Source organism: Neovison vison, chromosome 7, assembly GCF_020171115.1.
Source record: "Neovison vison isolate M4711 chromosome 7, ASM_NN_V1, whole genome shotgun sequence".
Classification (NCBI taxonomy): Eukaryota; Metazoa; Chordata; class Mammalia; order Carnivora; family Mustelidae; genus Neogale; species Neogale vison.
Genome location: NC_058097.1, coordinates 9,709,186 through 9,731,931, shown reverse-complemented (window position 1 = coordinate 9,731,931; position 22,746 = coordinate 9,709,186). Strand labels below are relative to the sequence as shown.

The following is a 22,746-nucleotide window of genomic DNA, read 5'->3' as shown; positions in this document are numbered from 1 at the left end:
TTATATTATACTCTCCACCATCTCTGAATTCTGGTCTATTTTGATCACCAGCAGTGCTGTTTATGCTGCCCAGAAATCTGAGTGAGAACAGAAGTTCAAATCCTGGGAATGATGTTACAGAGAGTACACGAGTGGAAGACAGTGTCCTAGGGAGGCAGGTCAATAGCACGGACCCACTGCTGGAGCCCCCCATCTCTGCAGGGGTGCCAGCTTCCGCCCTGGTCCAAGAATACTGCCCTCATCCCTTTCCGTGGGTCACAGGAGGAAACTCCATTCTCTCTGCTACCACTTTGTACTTCCAAGTATGATCACCTCCATTCTCTTATCTGACCATCACAATGACCCTGGGTTGGGGGGCAAGTTGGGAAGAGAACAGTACAATGTTCATAGTCAACATAATGATCCAGAGATGGCCACTTGTCTAGGATTACATGACTGGCCCACAACAGCTCTGGGGTTAGAACTTAAGTCTCACGCTTCCAAGTACAGCAGGTCTTCTGGTATACTCTTTCCTCCTGCTCCCCAAGGACAAAATCGGGCTGCTGTTTGGATTGATGAGTAGTAATAATACTAGGTTATGTATGCTGCCTAAATTAATTACTAAGGAGTTCTGGTTCCAGGTAACGGGGAAGAAATATACTCCCCACCCTGTCTCCCCCACTTCATATAGCTATAAAACACAGACAGAATTCAAGAAGCAGCAATTTGAGGACTCAGAGAAGTAAACAGTGGCATGCAGACTGGGGAAGAAGAACCAACTCTGAGATATCACGGAACCAGGGCTGCGTTTTCCATGTTTTCTTCCTCCAGCCTACCTTGGCTTGAACTCAACGTTCTAGACCCAGCGGTCAATACCAGGGCTGAACAGAAGAACCTGCAAGAGAAGCCACCTCCTTCCATCCCGAGGGCCTCAACACGAAACTTCTAACTCCAAAAGAGAGTACTCTCCAAAAGAGTCCCATTTTGTTTCCTCCTTCATTTCTCTGTTTTCTCACACCCACCCCCCATCAATTTTGTAAGGGTGGTGGAAGGGGGCAGTCACAGCAGCCCATGGAGTCAAGACTGGGGGAAAGCCATGTCTCTGTCAATTTGGTGGAGATGCAATCCCAAGAGGGTGGGGGGTGAACTTCATTTTTCTCTCTCTGTCCTCCCACCCTGGTCCAGACACAGCCAACCGAAGTCACTAATCCCCTTTTCTACTCAGAGGACCAAAAAGAGGCGCCCTCAGGGAACCCAAAAACATTGTACAGAACATAAGGAGGGAGGAAATCCAGAAAACAGACCCATAAATGTGTATATGAACACTGGGCTCACCCCTGTTACAGTGCAAGCTTGGATCTGATCCCATTCACCACAGCAAACACATCCATCCACGAACAAACCACCTTCCAGGACCAGACCCGCCACTAGGTGGAGCACATGCAGGACAGATCCACGTAACACTGGAGAGCTTTGGACACTGGAGAACCTTAGAATCACAGCCCACAGCACTGGGGGTGTGACCACAAACAGGTCAGCAGCTAAAAACATAATAAAACATCCGCATTCTCCAAGGACTTTAGAAATACGCAGAGTCTCTTAATATAACACTAAAAAGTTTCGGGATACAATTCAAAATTACTCAGCATATGGAGATGAGGGAAAAAATAAACGCAAATGAGCAAAGACAATTAACTGCCAGACCCCAACACAGTGGTGATACAAATGTCAAGATTATCTGGAAGAGACCTTTTAAAAGCCGGTATAAAATACTTGAGCAAATACCTTTAAACACTTTGGAGTCCAAGGAATACAGGATTTCTCAGCAAAGAAATAGAAGATATAAAGAATCAAATAATTTTAGAACTGAAAAACACAACCAAAATAAAAACTTACTGTGTGAACTTAGTGGCAGAATGAAGACGACAGAAGAGAGTCCACGAACTTGAAGGTGGATTGATGGAAATTATCCAATCTGAACTTGGAGATAAAGATGGAACAGAGCCTCAGGGACCTATGTGATAACGATAAAAATTTTCATATTCATTTGACCAGAGTTGCAGAAAGACGAGAAAGAGTATAGTACTGAAAATTTTTGAAAGAATAATGGTTGAAAACTTCCCAAATTTGGTGAAAGACATACCTGAGGAAACTCCAAAATGTTAACAAGTAGAGACAAAGAATAAAATCATTACCTAAAAAAGGCTGACAACTGAAATGACTACAGATTTCTCATTAGAGACTATGGGACCATAAGGAAGTGGCACAATATTTTTAAGGGTTTGAAATAAATTAACCATCGATGCAAATTCTCTATTAAGCAAAAATACTTTTCAGAAATGAAAGTGATATAAAGACATTCTCAGACAAAAAAAAAGCAAAACTAAATGAAACCATTTAGAACAGACCTGCTCTAACAAAATTGCTAGAAGAAATTCTTCTGGGGGTGCCGGGGTGGCTCAATTGGTTAAGCTACTGCCTTCAGTGCAGGTCATGATCCTGGAGTTTCAGGATCAAGTCCCACATCAGGCTCCCTGCTCTGCCCCTGCTCCCTCCCTCTGCCCCATGCACTCACACGCGCGCTCTCTCTCTCTCAAATAAAAAATAAAATGTTTTTTTAAAAATGTTATTTGAAAAAAGAAAGGAAGGAATTCTTCTGGAAGAGAAACAATACCAGATAGAAATCTGGAATAACAATAATGAGGAACAAGCAAAGCAAAGAAAAACCTAATAGACCCTTCTTGAATCCCTTAAAATACACTTGAAAATTAAAGAAAAGATTAATTAATTAATCCTTTAATTAATTAATTAATTATAGAAAATTAAAACATTGTCGGGATGCCTGGGTGGCTCAGTTGGTTGAGCAGCTGCCTTTGGCTCAGGTCATGGTCCCGGTGTCCTGGGATCGAGTCCCGCATCGGGCTCTTTGCTCTGCAGGGAGCCTGCTTCTCCCTCTGCCTCTGCCTGCCACTCTGTCTGCCTGTGCTCGCTCTCTCGCCCTCTCTCTCTGATAAATAAATAAATAAAATCTAAAAAAAAAAAAAGAAAAGAAAATTGAAACATTGTCTACTGGTGTTTTCAATACACGGAGGTGTGCCATAGGAGACCATTATGACATAAACTGGGGGGAGCACAGAGCTGCATACAGTATAATGTCCACGTGTATATGATGCAAATGGTGGAAAGGTGTTTACATTCCACTGGAAATGGTAAGCTTCTGATTTTCAGTAGATAGTGGAAAGCTATGCTAGCTAGCTAGATATTCCCTAAAGCAACAACTTAAAAACCTTATGAAGACAGGATAGATAAAAGATTTAAAAAGAGAGTTTAAAAAAATCGACAATTTTTTAAATGTTCAAATAACCCAAAGGTGAGCAGGAAAGCGAACAGAGGATGTAACCAAGACTGGTGAGATCCTTACTTTGAACAACTAAAGAAGCAGATGAGTATTTGCACGTTCTGATAAAACTCCTGAAGGACAATATGAAGTAGAGGGCTCTTCCATGAATTAACAGTGATGTCAGGAAAGGCTTCTGTGAGGGGATGAGCTAACAAGAGAGAGAGCATGTGTGGGGGTGGGGCGCCCCCAGGAGGGTGGGACACCATGAGCAAAGACCTCACACGGGAGACCGACAGGGTGTTAATGGAACGAAGACCACTGTGGCTGGAGCCGTGAACAAGGAGACTGAGAGATGAGAGAAGGAGGGAGAGATGAGGCTACGGTAGGATGGCATTGACCATGGCTATTAGTTTGGATCCCAATCCAAATGCAGTGAAAAGTTGCTCAAATGTTGCATTTGAAAAGCAAAGTCCTCTAAGATTTTGTGAGGAAGCGCCATGCCATTTTCCGTGACCTGGCACCATCTTGTGTTCCCATCCACAGTGCACGCAGGCTCTGATACCTCCACACCCTCGCCAGCACAGCTTTTGTTTGTTTTTATAATATTTTTGAGTCCACTTACATGAGGTCTCTGAAAACAGCCGAACTCACAGAAGCAAAGAGTGCAATGGTGTTCAGAGTTCATCAGCAATGTGAGATGAACAAGTTCTAGAGACCTACTACCCAACATGGCGTCTGTAGTTACAAACCCTGTTTTGTTTGGTCAGTGATAAAAAAAAAAATCTGCCCGTATCTTATGTGTGAAGTGTTCTTACCATACTACAGTAATTGTTTATTCATTAAAAACAACTAAAATGATGGGGCTCCCAGGTGGGTCAGTCAGTTCAACAGCCCCCTTTGGCTCAGGTCATGATCTCCCCAGCCTGGCGTCAAGCCCCGTGTGCGAGGGCTCCCTGCTTGGAGGGGAGTCCTCTTCTCCCTCTCCCTCGGCCCCTCCCCCGGCTTGTGTACTCCCTCTCTCTCAGATAAATGAATGAAATCTTTTAGAAAAAATGAAAATCAGAATTTATCTGAAAACAGAAAGGAAAGGGTTACTCAAGAGAACCCTACCTACCCCCACCCAAGGTAGGAGATTCCTGGGCAAAATAAACAAGGAGGTCCCAGGCAAGAGCCAGCTTTCTCATTCCTTTGACAGCTGAATGGTTAGCTTCCCTGGGCAGAAATGTGTACAAATCTGGATTACATCGAACAGTCAGATGCCTTATCTAAAAGACGACAGCCAAAGCTTGATCTTTGGCCTAGGGGGAGAATTAAAAGGTGTTTATGTTTCAGAAATAATCAGAGTCAGACATCTCAAAATTAAAATTCTTTGTCAGCCTATCAATATTTATGAATGTGTAAAATTTCCGACAGCCCCATTCCACAATTTCCATGCGTTGCGGGTTGAGAGATGTTTGACCCCAGAGAGAGATAGCATCTCCGTGCCACACATTTCCCACCTCACTCTGCACAGCAAAGCCTGTTGAAAACTGTGACCCGGCTTCTAGTTAAGTTACCCATATTCCCCTTCCTCGCTGAAATCAACTGGGATGAGATTACTTAGAACAAAACTTGCAGGATCGACAAAAGGAAATTACAGGTTCCTCCATATATAATCAATTCCCAAAAAACTCATGAATTAATGAAGGACTATAATATGCTACAGCCAATCTAGTTTGGAACAAAGGCAAGATCTGCGTTCTGGATAAAAGGTTTCTAGTCGTTGTTTTGACATTAATGCATTTCACGTGAACTTGGCCAAGGCTTTTTTCCTTTTCTTTTTTAACTTCAGCAGCCTCAATTTTGTTATCTGCAAAATAAAGATGTTGTATGTGCATATGCACGTATGTATGTGGGCGTGTGTGCGTATGTGTGTACAGGTCAGGTTCTCTGGAAGCAGAGCCTGAGGCAGGGATTCAGAAGCATGTGACTGAGGGAGTACTCTCTGAGACAAACCCCTACCGCCAGTGAAACAAGATGGAAAGGGAGAAAGTGTTGAACAAGGGTATGATCTCAGATAAAGTCTAGCCTTCGTCTGACTCATCAGAGAAGAATAAACAGACAGGAGCATAACAGATGTTTTATCTGAGAGTAGTCTCCACCTTGAGACAAAGTCAGTCTTGTTCTTCCTTTTCCCCTCATTTTTGGCACTGAGCTGTCCCCAGAATGGAGGGAATGATTCCTCCTGGTGCTGAGAAGGTGGTCAGCCATGAACCGTTAGCAGCCAACATTTATAGCAGTCGGGGAATGTGTACACTGGTCTCATAAAGAAGAGCTGGACAAGGCACTAACATGTATGTTGTATACGTGAAGAGTGCATCGCATATATGCAGATAAAGGTAATGAGGGTGCACACACATGCACACACACATGCAATGGGGGGAGGGGGAGGAGAGAAAAAGACAGAGATTCACTTCTACTTCCTCTGTTGGCCTGCAAAGTTATTCTCATAGGAGGACACGAGAAGATAATACTTGAGGAAATACTTGAACTGCCCTCATGCATTGTCAAAGCCCTCACGGGCTATCTGGATTCCATTTTGCTCCCCCCTCTGCCTTTGACGCCCTCTGCTACAACCAAGCTCACCTGTGACCTTAAAGTGGTTATTAGGTACGTCTTCTTCAGGAGGTTCCTATATCTACCTCCTCCTCTGCCCACCGTACCCACTAGACCCAGATAAAAAGTAAGACACCATTACTAAGGACCCTAAACCAATACCCCATGTGCAGCACGCTTCTTAGGAACCAGTAATTAGTGGGCTCAAACCCCAGCTCCCCAGTTAATACTAATTATGTGACCTTTGGCCAAGTCAAAACCTCTCTACACCTCTTCTTTGATTCTAACAACCTCAAAATCTTTATCTTACATGTTTTAGTTTTTTCAGCCTATGCTAATGTATTATTGGATGGTAACTGTCTCTGCATGAAGGGGCATATTTCTAGCATCTCCCAGTTAAACAGATGCCCTAACAGCCTTCAAGAATGGAATGATTCTACATAGATTTCAAGGAAGCCAAAAGAATGCACTGTTCTTGTGCTAAAGAAATCGAAAGGAGGAAACGCATGAAAATGAAGGTGGGGCAGGGGGTGGGGGGAGCCCAAGGCTGGGATCCAAATGCCCTGGTAGCAGCTGGGCTCAGCAAAGAATGCACAACTATTTTTAGCCTCTACTTGGGTATACTGACTTCCGGAACAACATCCTCTAATTATGGTGTCTAGGACTGTATCCTGCCCTCCCACCCTCACCCCCCAGAAGCAGCCATTTCGCACTGCCCGGCAGGCAACTCTTTCCAGGTGCTCCTCAAACCAGACAGGGACTCTCAACCTTCTAGATGCACCATCCTGGGACTGGCTTTCATTTCAACATCCACCCAAGCACTATGCCAGCAGCGAAGAGCAGTCTGGGTCCTCCTGTCGGCAGACGGCTCCATGGTCTTCTGGTACCAGTTGGCATCCAGCACAAAGCACTGGCACCATTTTTGTTGTTGTTTTCAGAACAATACTGTGAAACACACTGCCATCTTCGTGGCTCATGTAGTAGAAAAATGAAGCTTATAGCCAGTTCTGGTTACCTAAGGCTGCATGAGTGACAAGCCATGCCCAAACTTAATTGCTTAACATGGTCATTGTCTTTCTCAAGGTTCTGTGGGTTCGCTCAGCTAGCTGGACAGTTCTGCTGCTCTTCCTTGGGGTTTTTCATGCCACTGAAGGTAGCTTCTGGGGCTGGTGTCCTCCAGAAGCTCCACTGGGATGCTGGCTTAAGTCTTAGAGCTTTGCCTAAGTAACAGTGTGCATGTGGGGAGGAAGACAATGCAGGATAAGAAGAGAAGAGTAAGAAGCAAGATAGGAAAACCTGCCTCTCATTTTTTTTTTTTAAACCATGAAAAACAAATGGTGAAATCCCAGGACCGCATCGGGTACCTGCATAACCGCCCTTTGCCTCCTCCTTTTCCAGGACTCCACTTTCTAAGACCTCATCAGCCAAGGGTGGAGGGTGAAGAATGCACCAGAAATGACAGGAGTCAGGCAGTCAACATTCAGGCGCAACCTTGGACACACACTCAATGTCCACGGGCACGCACGTGCACAGGCTCACACCACAGTGGAGCTGAAGGGATGGCTGAGAGGATTCGTGAGAATCATCCTTTTCTACCCGAAAACCTGAGCTCGCTGAGGTTTATGACATTTCTGATAAGAATCTCTGCTGCTCTGCAGAATGTCTCTTGTCATAGGTTTTCAGCCCTGAAAAGAGTCTTGGAATTCTCAAAGTCCAATTACCTTTCCCAGAGGGAGTACTAAAAGGGATAAAGTCATGAAAAATGATTATATATTTCTGAGTTTTCATTGCTAAGGAGGCGCAAAGGTGATAAGATGACCATAGATTTTCTTTCTGAAAATGGCATTTCTAGATGCAAAGCCCTTCCTGTCTGCCTTATTCAAAATAGCAAAGCTAATCACCCTTCACTCAAATTTATTATTTTTTCAGTGCATTTCTAACTGCCTGAAATTATATTAGTTTATTGTCCATCTTCCTATAAAATATAAACTCTATGAAGGCAAAGAATGTATCGACCTAGTCCACTGTATACCTCCTTAATTAGTACCTGGTACATGCAGGTACTTGTTATCTGTTGAATGAATTGATTAACATTCATTTAATTCCAATTAACTATAAGACATTGTACTATTTGCTTTGTGACATTGTGCTATGCAAGATGAGAAGTTATCCTCAACAAAACTGCAATGTACATTAATAACTATACTGCTCAAGAAAACTACAAGGGCATTGAGAAGTATAAACAAAGGACCATTAATCACAGGGGAAAAATCATCTAAGTCTATGAATTTGAGCATTACCCATTGAAGTTCACGGATGTGATTCAGACAAAACTCCATGGGGTTGCTGTTACTGGGGTACTGCCTGGAATGTCCATTGTCTGAGAATCAGACCTTCTGACTCAATGACCTTGGATCATTAACCCGTACTGTGTGGAACTCAGCTTCTTCCCCTAGAAAATAAACATTTTTGTCCAGATCCTCACTGAGTTTTCCCTTCCCTAACAACACAGCAGGAGCGAGGCAAGAAGGGGCAGGGTTTTGGTACCAGCCCCTCAGTAGGTCTGTGGCATGAATAAGGAAATGGTTTTAAAAGACAAAAAGACCCATAACCAAACCATCTGCTATTAAGATCTATCTACAAGGACATTCTAGTAGAGCTAATTTTAATAAAGAGAAAACTGCAAACCAAACTGGAAACTTTTTAGAATTATTTATTTGGAACTAATTTGGGCCTTAAAAATGGCAAACATTGCTCAGTTCCCTGATACCTCCCCCAAATTCTCATATGTTCACAGCCACTGTCTCCACAGTGTCCCCCAAAATGAGTCTTTCTCCTTTCATCCTGCTTCAGTCTAATGTCTTTGCTCAACACTGGAAAGTTGTCTTCTACTATTTCTTTGATTATTTCCTTGATTCCGTTGTCTCTGTTCTCCCTCTGGGGAACTTCTAGTCATTTGGGAGTTGGGCCCTCATATATTGATCATCTAATCAATGATTCTCCCATGTCTTCTCTGTTTCTTTTGTTTTAAATTCTGAGAGATTCTCATAATATTTCTTTCAGGTGTTAAGGAGTATTTCTTTCTTAAGATTATTGTGGCAATAATGGTTTTAATTTTGAGCAAGGTTTTCTGACCCTGGTAGTAGTGACATTTTAGGATGGATCATTGGTTGTCGTGGAGTATGCACGTGGGATATGCACTGAAGTATTTTAGCAGCATGCTGGCCTCTCTCTATGCCTGCGCAAGGCCGACATCCCAGTGCCTCCAGCAAACACAACGAGAAACATCTCCAGTTACTGCCAATCACCCCAGGTTGAGACCACTGATTTAAAAGAACCCAGATTTCTCCATTTCTTTTTTATAATACCCCACTCTTAAATGGCCACAGTCACTGATTAGGCTTTGTTAAATTTCTCTTCTGTTCCTTGAATTATTTCTGTCTTCCAGGGTCAAGTGTTCCACCTGTTCACCTTGGCCCTTGTCTATCCCTGGGATTTCTGTCTGGTGGTCTTGACTCTTCCCACATAGTCCTCAAACCAGGGCTTCATCAGGTAATAGAAGTTACTGAAGTGAATCTCCAGTTTCTTTGTTTTTTTTGTTTGTATGTAGGTTTTTTCCCCCTGTTGGGACCTCTTGCCTGAGACCAGGAACTCAAGCTGGAAGCCTCTAAATAAGTAGGCTTCCCCGTGGGATGGACAGTCCGAAGCAGGCAGGCAGAGCGACTGACTCCTTCACCAAATGTCAGACCAGAGTGTGCTTTATTCTGGGGCACTAACACCCACACAAAAGTTCTAGAGAGTCTTTCAACACACCAGGATTCCTGCCTCTCTTCTAACCCTCAACTCTGTAAACCTACCAAACCCAAGACAGGAAGGTCTCTGATATTCCAACAAAGAATAATTCACAAATCTAACTGAACTATTACTGCCTTGGACTCGGCATTCTGGGTCTCTTCCTACAAAAATCCTTCAGAAGGTAAATGAGTAAACAAATGGTCTTATAGCCATGCCATGGAATACTATATGGCAATAAAAAAGAGTAAACTACTAATGCCTGTAACAACTTAGATGGATCTCAGAGGAATTATATGGAGCAGAAAAGCCAATCTCAGAAGGTTATGTATGGCATGCTTTTGACAAAATTACTGAGGTGGGGAGAAGATTAGCAATTGCCAGCAGTTGGGGATGGAGGCCGTGGCACAGCATGGGTGTGTTATAACCAGTAGCATCAGGATAAACATTGTGATGGTGGAATACTTCTGGTTTTTGACTGTGGTGGTAGTTACATGGGTAAACATGTGCAATAAGATCGTACCCATCTACACACATATTCAGAGTGCATGAAAAACTGTTGAAATCAGCCTAAACTCTGGATTGTACCAATATCAATCTCCTGGCTTTGATATTCTGCAAGTTATGCAAAGATGTTACCACTGGAGAACACTGGGTGAAGGGTGTCTCCCTTCACTGAACTCATATGGAATCTCCTTGTACCTTGTTTGTTTTTATTTCCAATGAATCTACTACAAAATGAAAGTATTTTTAATGGAGGTAACTGTGACCCCATCTTCATGACCACTTCTGGCTACTCATGACCTTCACTGACTCACTGAAAGCTCCCTCTGCCATTCTTAGGCAGATAGGGTTTCATTCCTTCTCCAGTCATTTCAGCAGGATTTCTGGAAGTAGTGGGAGCAAACTCTTATGTTCATACGTGTATAGACAACCATCCTGAATTAGAAAGCAACTGAGAGAAATAGGAGACCTCAAAAAGTTGAGTTTCATTCAAAAGCCAACTTAAAAGGAACAAGATTTAGAGAAAGTAATCTACATCTAGAAGTCCATTACTCAACTACTTCCTTAGGGACTCTACACTCCATCCTTGGAAAGATGGACAGCAAATGGATGTCTCTGGACCACATTAATTGTGCACGTTGTAAAATTCCCCTCCACACAGTTGTGCCCTTTGCTTCTGCTGAAGATGTTTTCCAGGAACACCTGTATCAGAATCGCTGTGGCACGTACCACAGAACTTCTTGTAAAGATATTTTCCCGGACTCAGTGTCTCTGCTCGTATATCTCTATCAATCTCCTTAAAATCAGTAGTTCTCAAAGTGTAGCTCCAGGCCAACAGTATCATATTCACCCAGAAACTTGTTAGAAATGCAAATTCCCAGGCCACAGTGACTCAGAAGCTCTTGGGTATGGGAGCCAGATATCTGTTTTAAGAGGGTCTCCCCCTACCAGGAGCTTCCAGTACCTGCCAGAGTTTGAGAACTACCTTAGTACATACTGATGGATTCTCTACTTTGAACAAAGTGGTTGCAATGAGAAAATATTTTTTGGATTTAAAATTTTAAAAAATATGAAGTGATGGGGAAATCCCTTATAAAATTGTTTTTATTGCAACTTTCTGCTACTGGGGACTCTGTATATTTTGAATTCCTTTTGTTTTTTTTAATTTTGTTCTTGCTACTAGGAAACTCAGAGCCAAATTGGAAGGTCAATCATAGTAAATATATTAACCCACAGAGTTATCACATGGATTCCTTCCTCAGTCTCCTTGCCTTGCCGTGCCCAATTTCTTATTTTTGTTTTATTGGATTTTGTTCCTTTGGAAAGAACAGAAAAGTTATAAATATAGTCAATAAATAAAAGGCTCCTTAACAACAGGCAATGTGTTCTTATATGCTGCCATATGTTCTATTCTGAGTATGAAATACAGATCTTGCAGACCGAGCAGATGTTACCAGATATTAAATTGTTTCAAAAATAGATGACAGAACAGGAAAATTCAAACACTGCCTAGAGGGAAAAAATATTTTCATGTGTAACTCCCAGGGATGCTCTTATGAAATAGAATTATTATTGCCCTTTTGTTTAAACGTAAGAGAAAGGACTTACTTGGGCTTAGATTTACTATATTAACCACTATTGTTCTTTTGGCTTCTTGCCTTTGGGTGATGTTTCCTTATTCAGAGTTATTTTCTGTTTCCATCATCTTGAAACAAACAATGTGCATTTCAATTGTCTATTTTCCCTGAGCCAGCACACCAATACAATTCCCATTTGAAAAAGTTCTAAAACTTAATATGTAACCAACAAAACACCAGTACTACTGATAAGTTTAACAATTCCCATGAACGGGTTATATCTTGGTTTGAACAGCAACACATTAAAAAACGCCATTGAAAAAGATAATATTAAATAAACACTCAATTAAAAATGAGATGAACCATCACAACAATAATTAATGTTTCTTGAGCAACACTTAAATTACCTCTATAAAGTCTGAATCTGGAGGATAAAGAGAAAGTATAAAACATATTTTCTGAAGATAGAAAACATAACTGACTAACGTAACTAATTATGTTTCCACTGGATAGACCTGCTCTAGATCCTAGTGTAACAGACCCCATTACTCTATATCCCTTTATTTTTATCTTTATTTTTAAAATTTTTAAAAGATTTTACTTATTTATTTGTGTGTGAGAGAGAGAGAGCACAAGCAGACAGAGCTACAGGCAGAGCGGGCAGAGGGAGAAGCAAGCTCCTTGCTGAGCAAGAAGCCCGATGTGGGACTCGATCCCAGGACCCCGGACCTGAGCCGAAGACAGATGCTTAACCACCTGAGCCCCCCACACATCCCTCTATGTCCCTTTAAAATCTGCCTGACTCATTCTTGAAGAGACCGTTAATCATTTTCGAGGGGCTGGTCCCACCCAAGCCCCTGACAACTGAGTCCTGTTCAAAATCAGGCAACTACTCAGACCCGGACACTATTGCCCACCTGTTCCAAATACTAGCACCTGTTCGATGCCCCGCTGCTCCCGCCCCCGACAGCACAGAGCCCTGTCAACACCGGAACACTCCTGACTTCCAGAATTTGCAGAGCACACCCTCTGTATTAGTGTCCTATAGCTGCCACAGTAATCACCATAACTTAGTGGCATAAAGAGAACATGAAATGATTACCTTAGGGTTCTCGAAGTCAGAAGCCCGATGACAGACTCGTGGTGCTAAAATCAAGACATCAGTAGAGCTGTGTTTCTTCCAGTAGGTTCTAGGAGAGAATCTGTTTCCCGCTCTTTTCCAGCTTCTAGCGGTCACCTGCATGCCTTGGCCCTTGAGTCCTTCTATCTGCAAGGACAACAAGAGCTTGGCTGAGTCTCTCTGATGCTGACTCCTCTCCTCCTGCTCCCACTTTTAAAGACTGTCGTGACTATATCGGGAGCATCTGAAGATCCTGGCCATGGCCTATATAAAGGGTTGCTGATTAACCACCTTCTTCCACCTGCAACTTTAACTGCCCTTTGCCACATAACAAACATATGGGTTCTGAGGATTAAGACATGGACATCTGTGGTGGGGAGGGAGCACTATTCCATCTTCCGTGACCAGTAAGCCAACAAGTGAGGAACCAGGTGACCAACAGAGGAGGCTGATGGACTGACCGAGGGCATGTCCAGCTCCAGGTGATGCTCCTGGTGATGCTCTAGCAGGAAGGCTGCTTCCCCTTCATGGTAGGGCAGAGCGGAAGTTCTGCTCCCCACTTAACCCCTGCAGCCCTCGGAGCCTCACTCGCCTTGTCTCTAGTATGAGGATAACGATGACACCTATTTCATAGGGTGATTGTCAGTGTTACATGTGAAAACATGTCCGTCAGTGCCTGGACTAGAGCAACAATATAAAAGGCATGGATAGAAAGAAAATGCAAAAATAATAATAATGCTAATAACAAACAGTTTCATGGTACCAACCTACCAAGTCTAGAGATACAACACCATGGATCTGAGAGTGTCTTGGCAATGATCAGATGGGAGAGAAAACTGAGGTTCAGAGAGGAGAAAAGGTATCATTCAATTTATAGAAGTAAGATTAGAAATCAGGACTGGGTTGGGAGCCATGAGACTCGCTCGTCAGTACCTCTCTGCCATCTATCAGCACAGTCATGCCGAGCAAGGACGTTCTGCACCTAACACACGGGGGCTCTTATGCCCAGTCCACCGAGCACGTTTCCTTCGAGCGTCTGTGTGCGGCAGCTGGCCTTTCCGACGAATGGGAGCCGCTCTCTGTAAACTGACCTCTAACTACCCCCTTTCAAATCATTGTTTCAGCAAAGTTTGGTGATATAGTGAAAATTTTCACCATGTATATACAAGGGGAACACTTAACTGTATATTCACGAAAGCAGCCATTATGTAGAGATGGACTTTTTTTTTTTTTAAGATTTTATTTGTTAGAGTGCCTGGGTGGCTCAGTGGGTTAAAGCCTCTGCCTTCAGCTCAGGTCATGATCCCAGGGTCCTGGGATCGAGCCCCATATCAGGCTCTCTGCTCCGCGGGCAGTCTGCTTTCCCCTCTCTCTCTGCCTGCCTCTCTGCCTACTTGTGATCTCTGTCTGTCAGATAAACAAATAAAATCTAAAAAAAAAAAAGATTTTATTTGTTTATTTGACAGAAATCACAAGTAGGCAGAGAGGCAGGCAGAGAGAGAGGGGGAGAAGCAGAGAGCCCAACGTGAGACTCAATCCCAAGACCCGGGGATCATGACCTGAGCTGAAGGCAGAGGTTTTAACCCACTGAACCACCCAGGTGCCCCGAGAAAGACATTTTTATTTGACTCGAAATTATTGCAAAAAATAATGTTAATGTTTTTCTCGATATTGCCTGTGGTAGAGCTTTTCATTTTCTTCTATCTTTCCTAAGTTTTCCAGATATTCTAAGTTAGCTTGATTTTTACAGTAAGGGAAAATAGAGGAATTTTTTTTTAATAACAATAATGAGAAAGGTTGCTTTTTTTTTTGGCTAATGATTTTGTTCCCTTGTGACCCCAGATTTCAAGAACCTTGATATGCAAAACAGATATTTCCTTTGTATTCTCAGAAATATTTCTCCTAGCTATTCCTTCCCCTAATCGTAGGGAATCTCTGCTTCAACCCACATTACTGCAAAAAAATAAAACTAAAAATAAAATGGCTTTAATACTGACTAGCTCAGTAAACAAGACTATGGACCATGGAAAACTGAAATGTCCCCATCACTGAAAATAATCAGCCCAAACATGTGGCATGCACACTTCCCACAGTCACCATCAGGTTCACTTAACCAAAGTTCTCTGGCTTCACGATGTTTTTTCCCCTCAGTTTTCACTACATTTATTATTCAGGCTCACTCCTTTCTACTATAATTTCATATCAAATGGAGAAATGTGTTCAGAGACTAGAACTCTAAGTAGGAACACAAGTCGGTCTCTCCTAACCCACATTCCCCTGGATGCAATTAGTTTAATCTCTTTTCTGAACATGTTCTTAATATAGGCTTTTACCATGGACCATTTTTCATGTGTCTCGGTTTTTCATCACTCAATTCTTGAGTCAGACCACAGACATTAAAATGATAACATATCATGTTGAAATCACGGGCAAGTTCAAGGGGGAAATAACACGCTCTGTCTACAGTAAGAATGAAGGGAAGTGACTACAGATCATGACTGCATCATTTTCGTAATAGTTTGGACTTGTTTCTTACTGTCACATTTGGGTTCATGGAGTTACCTTTTGAAAGCTGGTCTAAGGCATTCAGAGGTCACTGGGCACACGGTGTGGGGTGGGGGCAAGTCTTATCAGAGCCAGGGCCTTAACAATTAAATGGCAAATCAGATCTCTATTGCGGAAGGATCCCGAGGTCCCCAAATGGACAGACATCATTTTACTCAAAAGGGACTATGAATTTAAAAACTTTTCTGAGAGAAAGAATTCAAACCCTACCTGATATCCAAATTTCAAAGCTTATGATATTGATTATTAATAATACAGGGCTCAGGGCACCTGCGTGGCTCAGTGGGTGCAGTGGCCAGCTCTTGATTTCCTCTTAGGTCACGATCTCGGAGGGATGACATCGAGTCCCGTGTCGGGTTCGCATGGTCAGGGGGAGTCTGCTTGCGAGTCTCTCCCTCTGCTCCCTGCCCACATGTATGTGCGCTCTCTCTAAAGTAAATAAATAAATCTTTAAAAAAAAATAATAAAGGGCTCTAGGAGTCCCATGACCAGTCTGCTCTTTTCCACCGAGATCCAGAAATTTCCCCAATCTGGCCCCCATTAGCCAGCTTTGTTTTCCTGTGTTCTATATCCATTAACTCTCCCTCCATTTTACGCTACTGACTACTACACTTCTTTCTGTAGTTTCAGCCCCTGAAAACACCTGGACATATGGGAAGGTCATTAGCTGTCAGGAGTAGAATTTGCTTGATCTCACCATCCTGTTCATGTCTTTTAAAATCTTCTGCCTTGCTTTTGATAACAATTATTATCATAATCATATTAATAGCCAACACTCACCATATGCTTCCATGTGCCAAGCATTTTTGCTTGAATCATCTCATTTAACTCTTGTGACCACAGCGCGAGGTAAGTACCTGTTATTAAACTCTCTGAGCCTCAGTGTTCTCATCTGTAAAATGGGGGCATGGAAAATGATGCTCACACAGTGGGTAAATACTAGTTCTGGGAATCACATCCAGGATTTCTCAACCCAAGAGTCCATGTTCTTTAACACTAAACTATGTTTGCCCCTTTGCCATCGAAATTCCCAAAGTTAACCTCATCCATTCAATCCATAGACCTTCTCTTCTAGAGTCACCTTAGTCCAAAGGAAATATATATTCTTTAATATACATGTAATTTTAGAATAACAAAAAAGTTGCAGAAATAGTACAAGATGGTTTCCAAACATTCTCCATCCAACTTCCCTCAAGACATCTTTTTTTTTTTTTCCACACTGTCTTCAGTCTTCGGGTCATCATTGTCAAACTCAAATCAACTGAGCTGCAGCATGATAGGGAGACAGCCACAGAAACTATCGAATCATGTCACAGTGCCTTTCATGGATGACGTGACTTCCCCTCAGTGGGGGCCCCCCACTGGCCACCTCACGCTTGATCTATTATTACTAATGGCTCCCTCTGGACATAGCACAGGGACTGTGACCTGACAGAGCTACACGTGTTTACATAACAAACAGATCAAGGACTCTTAACTTTGTGGGGTCCTTGATGAATTTAAAGAATTGTCCCTCTCCGTAGAAAATGTGGAGTCAAACAGTCCTGTCTCAGGTAGTTTGTAGATTCAGGGTACTCTCTTGGAGTTCAGTGTGACCTCTCTTTGAGTTTAGTCTCTGAATTTTATTTTTCTGAAAGCTAACACTTGCAGCCTGACCTGCTAACCCCGCTCCGCTATCTTTTCTTCAATCTTCAGAGAGCTTCTCCACATCACTCACTCTGGGGAGGCTGCCAAAGAATTGTAGATCCGCTCCTCCCAAGACATGGCTTTCAACCACTGACGTGTTGTTGGTTTGGGGCTGCAGAAATGGCCGTTTGCCAAAGAACACATGTAACTGCCACCAGGACAATCTCGTCAGGCCGTGAGGACAGTGGATTCACTTCCCTCACCGCGTCAAATCCATTACTTCAGGGATTTCCTGACAAAAGGGCAGCACAGTTGGCTTCTCAGCTATATACTTGCTGAAGGTCAATCCATTTATCCATGGGGGCCCCAGTGATTTCTCAAAAATTAGTATTTATGAGTCTAATATTCTCTCCAATCTAAACACTCCAAGTTAAATGTAACTGGATTTTTTTCCTGATAAAATGAAAGTCTGAACCTTTCAGGCCACTCGTCTCCCAAAGGATCAGGTGGTGATTAATGAAATCACACCTAAGAAAGGTCTTACAAGAGAACTGGGGGACAGTTGGTCCTTGAGTTACTTGGAGCAAGAGAGTGAGCCTTCTTCAGGTAACATGAGACCAAAATGTTGATAGAATTTGCAAATATTAATAGGTTAAAAATATATAACAGGTTTTTTTTTCCAACAGTACCCACATTGAAAAATACAAATTTAGTCTATCCTCAGCATGGTAGGATGAAAGGAACACAGGTTCGGATTTAGACAAATCAACCTGAGTTTGGATATGCCACTTAACTTAGCTATGTGACTTTGCTTAACCAAATTTTCCTCTTCTCTTAAATGAGGAAATATGGCCACAAAAAAGGACCATGACAAAGACGAAGTGCGACAATGTTACACCAAGGACTGACTCAATAAATCTTAGCTCTTGTTCCGTTAGAATGCTTTCCAGAACTTGCAGGTGTCCAGAGAAGCAAGAAAATAGAAAATTCTACAACTTGAGACATATTAAATTTTCAAACTCATCAAAATTCAGGGAATTTCAGTGATTAAGGGTGCAAATCTCTGTATGCTTGACAAGTAGTCAGAAGCCAACACAGAACATTTAAAATGGATTGGGATCCATTCTGGGCAAGATGGGCTAAGCACACTCCACCCTGTCTCTCCAGGGAAAGCAAATACAGCCCTGGGTGGAAAAAAGGGGCAATTATCTCAGAAGGAAATGGTATCCATGGATAGGGAAAAGCAGAATGGGAAGTATTGCCAAGCTAGTGGAAAGATTCCCACTTCTTCCCCTCTGGTATCATGCAGTCTAGACATGTATGCAGCCCCAGACCCAGAAGTATACATTGGTGTGGACAGAAAGTGCTTCAAGAGAAGACGTGGCTTTCTGGCCCAAGGACCACAAAAGGCAGCTGGGAGGGACAGAGCCACTGAGGTAAGTGCCTACTTTTTTTTTTAGTTTCTGTCCCAGCCACCAGGCAACCCTACCACATTGCAGCAGCAGTGGCAGAGACTGAACAGATGCCTAAAACTGAGGGGAGGGAATCTCTCTCTAACCAGAGAGCTTGGTTCCAACAGCGTAAGGCAAATTAGCCATTACATTTTTTTTCCTCTCTGTTCTCAGCAAACCAAACATAATAAATTTTTGAAAAATCATGCCCAGACACATCATAACATGACTTGAAAACTAAAGACAAAGAAAAAAAAAAAAATAAAGAAACTCTTGAAAGCAGCCAGAGGAAAAAAGACATGTGACATAGAGGGCAGCAACAACTCACATCACTATGGATTTCTCATCAGAAACTATGGATGCCAAAAGAAGGAGAACATTCTTTTGCAAGTAAAGAACTATCAACCAGAATTCTATATCCAGTACGAATGTCCTTCACAAATGGACGGGGAAGAGCCATTCTAAGAGGAGCCATTGCCCACCCTCCCCCAACCTTCTCTGAAAGAAATGCGAAATGAAGTTCTTTAGACAGAAGGGGAATGATATGGGGAGGAAGCTTGGAACATCAAGAATGAAGGAAAGGCACAAAAAAATGGTAACTGGGTAAATTTAATAAACTGATCTGTTCTTCTCTAATTGGCAGATAGAATATGTATGATGGTGAAGGTAAAAATGATAACACTGATGCAGTTCTCAAAGTACACAGATGCAATTACACATACAATACAATTATACCTAACCATACATACAGATACGTAATTACAATATAAAGAAGGGAAAGACAAAAATACCTGTACTGTATGTAGTTAGGTTTCTGCACTGGGCCTAGAGTAGAAAATATTAATTCTGAGTGGAAAGTGGAAAGCTGAGAATGTGTTTTGAAATTCCTACAGCAACAACAAAAAGAACTCAACGGAAGAATTAAAATGAGATACTAAAACATCCAATCATCCAGAGCAAAGCAGAAAAGAGGAAACCAAGACAAAGAAAACAGAAGGAACAAACAGAGAACAATAAAATAGTATACCAAACTCCAAACACATAATCACAAACACATTAAATTAGTATCTAATCACTATTTAAGAGACAGATATTGCCAGAATAAATTTTAAAACATAAATATTCTCTAAAGACACCAACTTTAAATATGATGTAGACATGTTATAGTAAGGGATGAGAAAAGATGTACCATGAAAATACTGACCCAAAACAGCTGGAGGGATTCCACTGTTTTTGATAGAGTATCCGACAGAGTAGGACTATAGAGCAAAGACATGCACCAGAAAAAAAGAGGGACATTATGTAATGGTAAAGAGGTCAGCTGACCAAGAGGCATAACAACGTGTAGTGTGTATTCACCTAAGAATAGAGCTTCAGGGCACCTGGGTGCCTCAGTGGGTTAAGCCTCTGCCTTCGGCTCAGGTCATGATCTCCTGGTCCTGGGATCAAGGCCCAAAGCAGGCTCTCTGCTCAGCAGGGAGCCTGCTTCTCCCTCTCTCTCTGCCTACTTGTGATCTCTGTCTATAAAATAAATAAATAAAAATCTTTTGAAAAAAAATTGAGCTTCAAACTAAACGAAGCAAAAACTAACAGAATAAAGGGGGGAAATAGAGAAATCCACCATTAAGAGTGGAAGATGTCAACATTTTCTTTCAGTCATAGACTAAATAGACAAAATGTCGGCAAGGATGTAGGAGAACTGAATACCATCAACCACCCTGATTTAATTCACTTTTCTCAATGGTCCCATTACCAAGAAGAGAAACACACCGTATCAAAAGAACCCTAGCGGCAGAGAAATTGGATTAGACAAAACCACAGACACACGGTAAACATACCAGAAATGTTAGTCATCATTAGAACTATTACTATTTCTGAAATTATGGAGAGAGAAAGCAGCATTTCTCAACCTTTTCATTATCGTCTCCTTAAGAAGTTTCTTTTTGACATCTTTTTCCTAATCACTCCCCCTGCTCCCTGAAATTTTTATACCACAGATATATTGTACATCTGTATGTTTTGAATGTGTGGTGGGCCTTTGGAGAGCCACAAACTACTGTAATATTTAAGAACAAATTTCCACCCTCTTGGGAGAAATATTACCCCTGTTGAAAATGTACATGATAAATAAATTAATCTCTGACATTCTATAATTCTAAATCTGTATAGATCATAAGGTCTTTAAAATTACTTACTTATGTCACATAAAATATGAACTAAAGTTGCCAGTGAAATTGTTTCTTTATTGTTAAATTATGCTCTGTAGCATCTGGGAGAATAACAGGTTAAATCTAAGGTTTTGGGGAAAGACTTGCTAACCAGCACAGCAGGCAGCTGGCCAGAGACTCAGTCCCATTACATAAATATCATTACATCCTCGAAATATATTTATGTGCAAGTTACTCGTATACACTCTAAGGTTGAAGATTTATGAGATTATAAAAAAATTTTTTAGTCACGAAGAATATGAAAAAATGAAATATTTTTCTTCAAGTCATGTAACCAGGCAGATTGAAACGTTCTTCTAATTTCTCTTGACATGCAGCCCATCTCTCATTAGCTTATGAGGGTGTCTGTAACTGCAGTACCTGTCAAACACTTATTCCCAATGATCAACGATCACATTAAAAAGACAGCCCAACCTCATCTTGTCTTTAGAAGTAGAGAAAGAAGTCTAATACTAAATGTCTATTCTGGAGCCAAGAAGGCATGTGTTTTCTCAGGCCCTAAATCACACACTGATGGTAAAATAAGACCCAAGCAGCTCTTTGGAATAATCCAGCCTTTCCTTCTTTACTGACCTTAGAGATATGTAGCCCAATCTTCACTAATCATCTGCTGCATCGAAATATAAAGCTTCTATTTTCCACTTTGACCTTCTGCCTCTTCTTCTTCTCTGTTCATAATGAGTTATTTTACTTTGGTTCCATCCACGATGCCAGCCAGTTGACAATTACTGAAGTCAAAAAGAAGGACTACAGTGATGTCAGAGAAGAAAGCAGTCCAATTTCCCCAAACAGACATTGTCTTCTGGGAAGATCACACTCAAGTTCAGGTTTCCACATTAAGGAACTTACACTAGCAGTTGATCAGATCTCTGGGACTGATTTAATTTAATCAAAATCCTAAAGGGTTGATATAAACCATAATGTCAAGCTTCTGGTGTTAGGGGCTTTTTTGGATTTGTTTTTGTTTTATTTTTAATTGACTCTGAAGAAGACACGTATCTGGTGAGTGACAAATGGAGGTCTGTCAGTCAGATCACACCCACCCAAAAAGGAAGGAATACATAGAAACAAATTAGCAATCAGATCAATAGATCAGAATGAAATCCCCCTGAAAGGGGGAGAGGGGTGGGAAGTGATGATCTGGAATAACAAAGACAAATGGTTGGCATGTATCCTACTACTACCTTTCCTGCACCAATGGCAGACATTGTTAATCAATCACTGCACACTTTTGATGATAAGCTTTGACATGGTCCTAAATCCATCCCATACAGTACTCTAGGCAGTTCCTTCCAGTCAGTCAGAGTTATTATATGAAATGAAGTCCTATATGCCATATTTGACCTGGAGGGATGATGAGTCCAAGCTGTGGCTCTCCCATTTCTGCCACAAAACAGAGAATTCTTCACTAGTTATCAGTTTATATTTACAGCAGGTTTAGTACCTTTCTTATACAGTTGGGACTAGAAAATTATTGGCCAATTCTTTTGTTCTGGTGGACCATTTCTGACAGATAAAATCAGAAAAAGATTGAGAATAATGTTGAACTTTAGGAAAAAGACTCTTAAGATGGGCTCTGAGCATCTGTGTGTGTACAACTGTCCATGGACATTTGGTGCTTCTGAAAAGCACTAAAGTTGTGTACTGCTGACTGTCCAGGCAAAGAAACTCCCCAGTCCACATGCAACTGGCCTGTCCCTAGAATTACAGATAACACTGACCAGTCTTTGTTTTTAATTGAAATAGAGCTGACATACAATGTTAACACCAGTTACAGTCTTGCTTGATAAGTGAGGGCAGATACTTAAGACCTCCCAATATGGTGTTCTTGACTGCTCTTCCCAAGCAATTAGATGTGGTTTGTCAATCGTTGGAGTTACTCAATTCTCTCTTCTTCTAGGCATGGCAGAAAGATACTGAGCTGACATTTGCCCAGAGCTCTTAAGGTGAATATGGCTGGCTGACTTGC

General features: G+C 41.8%; 1 long non-coding RNA gene across 1 annotated transcript in view; it reads right to left on the bottom strand.

Annotated features, from left to right (window-relative positions):
- The window catches only part of LOC122911218, a 136,967-nt gene that overhangs the window by 92,275 nt on the left and 21,946 nt on the right, over nucleotides 1-22,746 (bottom strand). The window contains exons 3-5 of the long non-coding RNA XR_006385445.1: nucleotides 21,351-21,505; nucleotides 12,890-13,054; nucleotides 1,876-1,993 (exon numbers count right to left, since the gene is read on the bottom strand). This is a non-coding gene — a long non-coding RNA (uncharacterized LOC122911218). The remainder of the gene's footprint in view (nucleotides 1-1,875; nucleotides 1,994-12,889; nucleotides 13,055-21,350; nucleotides 21,506-22,746) is intronic.